This window comes from Tasmannia lanceolata, unplaced genomic scaffold (assembly GCF_043159265.1).
Source record: "Tasmannia lanceolata isolate RefF3 unplaced genomic scaffold, GAP_Taslan_0.1 ptg000013l, whole genome shotgun sequence".
In the NCBI taxonomy this organism is placed as follows: Eukaryota; Viridiplantae; Streptophyta; class Magnoliopsida; order Canellales; family Winteraceae; genus Tasmannia; species Tasmannia lanceolata.
In genome coordinates, this window is record NW_027518690.1 from 8,889,035 (window position 1) to 8,895,212 (window position 6,178).

Sequence of the window (6,178 nt, forward strand, 5' to 3'; positions counted from 1 at the left end):
CCCAATAATTATTCTCCAACTTCTATCTAAAGCAAAAGCAAGAAATATGACTAAGATAATCCTAAAGTAGTAATCCCGTAATAGACACTTACCATATCACAAAAATACCTATAACTTAGCTAAATCAAGTCCAAATCGCATAATCTTGGGCTAATTGAAAAACCTTTCTAAAAACACCAAAATCTTGCCAAAAGAACAAGATTTGATGCCCTAGATAAAACTAGAAATAAAATAAAAAAAATAGAAAATAAAAATAAAAGACTTGTTCAACGCCATGCGTTCTGCATCATCCACCCCCACTTGAAGAAAACTCGACCTTGAGTTTAGGCCATCGCCTCCAAATATGATTTATGACATTGCACCGACCTTCCATTCTTCCTTTCAATTTTCATCTTTTCTTGATACCTTATATGAAGCTTTTTTTTTGTGATAATGATCCCTTACATGAAGCATAGCCATGAAAAGGGCTCTTGAAGACACGCTTAGATCCATGGCCGCCTTCTCATGGATGCGGGCTTCGAGTAGTGCTAGTTGTGTGAAAGTTTTCACCTGTTGTTGGAGTTCTTCGTTCTCCGCGACTAGATCAGGCTGGCGACGTTAGGGGGAGCGACTTCTTCATCCCGTCGTGCATTCGTTGAAGATCCCTTGTGCTCTAATACCAACTGAGGCAGGGAGCGGCAACACCAAGATGAAGATCAACACAAGCATCAACTAAAATAATCCAGTGGAGGTTTGAAAACCCATGCCACGGTTCGGAGAAAAACTCCAATATAACATGTGAAAGGAGCCAAGCTCCTTCACCCACGTGAAAGAGCCAATGCTCTCTTCAAGAGTGATTCCCTAAAATAAACACTATTCAGTCTCTTCTTTCTTCATGCCATTACATAATATAGAGAGTCAAAATCTAAGAATAGCAACCTTAAATACTTGCCTAACAATTATTCTCCAACTTCTATCTAAAGCAACAAAATAAAAGCAAGAAATATGACTAAGATAATCCTAAAATAGTAATCCCCTAATAGACACTTACCATATCCCAAAAATGCCTATAACTTAGCTAAATCAAGTCCAAATCTCATAATCTTGGGCTAATCGAAAAACCTTTCTAAAAACACTAAAATCATGCCAAAAGAACATGATTTGATGCCCTAAAAAAATACTAGAAATAAAATGACGAAAATAAAAAATAAAAACCCGATACAGATAGTAGGCCAAATAAGTGGCACATTTGTCCATTAGGATTTTTATTTCCATGTTATTTAGTTTCTAGGATTTATATTTTCTTGTTTTTAGTTTTTAGCACTTTTATATTCCATGTTATGTAGAATTATGCAGTTTATTTATTTTTCATGGAATTTTAGTTCAATTACCTATATTGTATTAGAAATCATAACTTTGATGATTACTGAATAAAGATTTATTAGCTTCTCCTCCCTCTATTCCTCTTCTTCTTCTTCTACTTATTTTCTTCCCCAGTCTAGATCAAATTTGGTAAGTGATAATCTTCAAATAAAAAGACCCAAAGAAAGTAAGACTCCGCGTGGGCACATCAGCTTTAGTAAGTTACACGATCCTTGCTTAACCCATTCTGTTTTTTCTCCTTGAGTTGAAGGAGACCTACGACTCTCCTTCATAAATCCAAAACAAGATAAGTTATGAAATACAAGTTGACTTAAGTCCAAGTTACCTTATATTAACTTATATTATACAAGTGTCAGCCCTCCCTTTTCTACAATACCACCCACTTTTTTGGTTTGCCGTGTTCAGCTAGGTGACTGTAACTTGTAAAGCAAGTTACCAAAAGTTTCATAAAACTATTTCTTGCTGCTGTTGCCACGTATTCTATTTACCTGGTAAGTTACAAATCGCAGTAACTTGGAAACTTGGGTAACTTTCCACTTACAGCTGATTAGAAAAGAAAGTTACCTTTCTTATAGCTAAAGTGCACGTGTGGCATAGCTTGTCATTACAAGGAAACTAGGAAGCGTGTTCCTTTTACTTGTGACCTGTAAAAAAGGAGTAACAATGACTTGTTACCCAAGTTAGAGAAAACTACGGAATGTGAGCAAAGTTTCGAGAAATTATGGATTTCGAATACCTTTTAAAACAAGCATCAAACACGGGTGATTCTTCAAAATCGGGTGGGAAAATGACCTCAATGCCCTTCTAACATTAACAGAGTCCTATATGTTGCCCTTCCTGACAAATTCACAACCCAACGTCAATCATTATCTTTAAACTAATATTTTATTATTTCTCGCATACCTTTTAGTGAAAACGGCTACCTTATTGAATACTAGTGGATATTAAGAGATGGAAACAATTTTGCTAATATATGTAGGATATTGAGAGATAGAAATAATTTTTCTAAAATCATGGGACATAGTGAAGATTTTTCTCCAATAAATAGAAACAATTTTGTTATTATACGTGAGATATTGAGTAAAAGAAACAATTTTGCTAAAAACGTGGGATATGGTTAGATTTTTTCTAGAATCCAAATATATCACCTTATAGAGAGAGTTGTGCCGTGGCGCACTCACGTCCTCCAGGATTTTGTTTTACACATCTCTTTTGGTTGAGACGGCGACGTTATTAATATTTTATTATTTCTCACGCCTCTTTTGGCTAAGAACACTGTCGGATTCAAGAGTATGCCGTTGGAATATCGAAAATACGCCGCCGGAATATAGAGTACAACGCTGGAATATCGAGTATGCTGCCGGATTTTCTGGGTTCAAACATGTGTTCCAAAACGTATCAAGTACGCCGCCGGAATATAGAGTATGCCGCCGGAATATCGAGTACGTTGCCGATTTTTCTGGGTTCAAACATGTGTTCCAAACGTATCGAGTACGCCGCCGGAATATCGAGTACGCTGTCGGATTTTCTGGGTTCAAACATGTGTTCCAAACGTATCGAGTACGCGGACGGAATTAAGGAGTACGCCGACAGAAATAATGGATACGCCTGTGGAATCTCATACAGAGAGATGGCGGAAATAATGGGAAAAGTTTTCTTTGAAAAATTTCTATGGAAAATGAGCTTTCCAGTGTTGTCTTTGGCAATTCAATTTTTTTTGAACGGCTGGAAGATTTTATTGAGAAAAAGAAGGGCGACAGAGGGAGTCAACCCAAAGGATAGAGGGTTCATGATCAAGCTGGTGTATGCTGCCCATATGCTGCCTTGACAGCGTTTCTTGAATTTTAAGTAAGAAATCCAGGTTTTACAAAACTGTCCTGCATCCTGAGATTTCTAAAACCTGGAAACATGGATGATCTGCTACTCTCTCGCTGGTGGAAAGAAGGGCAAGACATCAGAAAACGACGGCTTGGTCCGCTTCGTCTCGTCTCTCATCTACAACTTTGAACAAATCCCGGATTCTAAAATCCGCGAACCAAACGGCCCCTTAAATTTGCTTGTTTTCCAAGGAATTTTTAACTGTAGTTGACCTTGGAATTTTTTCTTCCGCTGGATTCAATTTTGTTGAGTTGGGACCAATCTAATTGGACTCCGCCTCTCTAAATTCAATTAGGCTCCGTTCCTTTCAACGTAAAAATTGACGTAAATTGAACATAAAACAAATTTTACATCCATTTTTACATCGAAAGGAATGGAACTTTAGTTCAATATCCAAGCTAATCAGGGTTTCACCTAGGGCAGGCAACGGGGCAGGGCGGGGCCGGATGTTGCATTCCCCGTCCTAATTCCCGCCTCAAGGAAAATTCCCCGTCCCTGCTTCGGGGATGGCGGGGAATACCCGCCCCGCCCCGCGGGGAATATCTAATCCCCATCCCCAACTGCCCCCCATCCCGCACACTAAAAGACAAAAGACCAAATTGCAGATTTGGAATTTTAAAACTATAAATTTTTTTTGACATTGAAATTATGTATTGATAATGGTATAAAGCATGGTATTGAATCAGGGCGGCCATCCCCCATCCCCGCATCGGGGAATATTTTAAATCCCCGTCCCCATCCCTTTCTCTGCTTTGAGCGGAGAATCCCTGCCTCGCGTGGGGCGGATCCCCATTTTTACGGTGAAATTGCCAGCCCTAGTTTCACCAAGTCTTATAACACTTTACGGATCAGACTTGAACAAGATGTAAAAGAGTTTCTGTAAAAAAAAGGGAAATGTTATCAGCACTATGTTTTGATGAGGGCACTCCTCACTTTATTAAAAGTACAGTATGCCCGCACCATAAGATGATCCAAACCGTCCATTAGATGGGCCACAGCCTAAATAGGTTGTGCTCCAAAAATTATTTCCATAGGTTGATTGTAACCCTCGGATCTATTGAGGGTTAGGATCAACCCTCTAACATTCAGATCGGAAGATTAGGATCAAGCTATGGAAATGATTTTTTAGGCACAACCTATTTAGGCTGTGGCCCATCTAATGGACGGTTTGGATCATCCTATGGTGCAGGCCATACCTTACTTTTAATAAAGTGAGGAGTGCCCTCATCAAAATACAGTAGTGCTGATAACATTTCCCAAAAAAAAATTCTGCGAATCCAAATCCTTCATTTATTAAGTGCGTGTTTGGGGTACCGTTTAAAACGCCGTTTGGCGTTTGAAACACCGTTTTGGGGCCAAACGGTGTTTCAAACGTGTTTGGGTGCGCAGCCGCCGTTTGAAACGCCGTTTGAAACGCCGTTTTGAACCCTCAAAACTGCGTTTTGCAAACGGAGGGGGGGAGGTCCGTTTGCAAAACGCCGTTTGCAAAACTCCGTTTGCAAAACGCCGTTTTGAACGGAGTTTTGGGTATTGGGTTTTTACATGTTTACCCTCACCTTTAATCACGAAATAAATTAAAAGGGGAGTGGGTCTTTCTCTCTCTCTCTCTCTCCCTAGTCTTTGTTTATTTTTATTGTTCCCACCATTTGACCGGTCTCTCTCTCTCTGTTTTAAGCTATGGCTATATGGACGGTTTGGATCATCATATAGTTTGGTCCATACAGTTTTCTTTGAAAAATAAGGGGTGATAAGGGCTTACACCGTATAAAATCTCTTCTCTTTCTTTGTTGATTTTTATTAAAATAGTAAACAAATATGAATCATTGGCTTTATTGTAAACAAACAAGTATGAAGTCTCTGGCTTTATTGAATTTTTACAATAAAATAGTAAACAAATATCTTAATGAATTAATATATTATAATATATAATATCTTACATAATATATTATAATATATAATAATACTGTAAATTTAATATATTATAATATATAATATCTTACATAATTTTTTTTCAAATTTTGATGTAGATAAATATTATGTGGTTGATGCTGGCTACCCCAATATGAAGGGATACTTGGCCCCATACAAGGGAGAAAGGTCACATGTTCCAGCTTTTCGACATGGTACTCAACCAATAAGTGGTTCAAATGAGAAATTTAATCAAGCACACGCCTCTCTTAGGAACATTATAGAGCGCACATTTGGTGTATGGAAAAATAGATGGATCAGAATGACACATTTGACTATGCACATGATGATGCTTTCATGGGTTCGGTTCGGGACCGCATTCGTGATGAATTATGTGATATTTAAATTACTCATTTTGCCACTTTTTAATTTTTTTTTTTTTAACAATAGTATAACTATTTATGGCAATGATGTTTAATTTTAATTGTGTTTGAATGAGATCCTAATAACCTTTTAATATTGGGCCTAATGAGAGAGTAGTTGAGTTACATTGAGGCCAACCAAACAATGCCCTTTTTGGTCATTTTACCACTAAAACTCCATTTTGGGGCATTTGCAACCAAACACACAATACCTCCGTTTGCCGTTTAAAACGTCGTTTTGATCGACCAACCAAACATGAAAACGCCGTTTGGCAAAACGCCGTTTTGAACCAAAACGCCGTTTTGCAAAACGGCGTTTCAAACGCCATTTTGCAAAACGGCGTTTCAAACGCCATTTCAAACGGTACGCCAAACACACCCTAAATAGGCCATGCCTCTAAAAAGAATACTAATATTGGCACTACCATGTTCTGATAACTGCACTGACTCACCTTGTCTTCACTTTTTCATTTGATTCCTCAAGAGCTTTTTCAGGAATTGTGATAACTTTTGACAGCTGCTTAAATAATAAAAAACAACAATAGTTAGTGTAATTATCAAAACATTGTAGCGGGAATATCAAATCACCGGGGGACTCAAATTGTAAA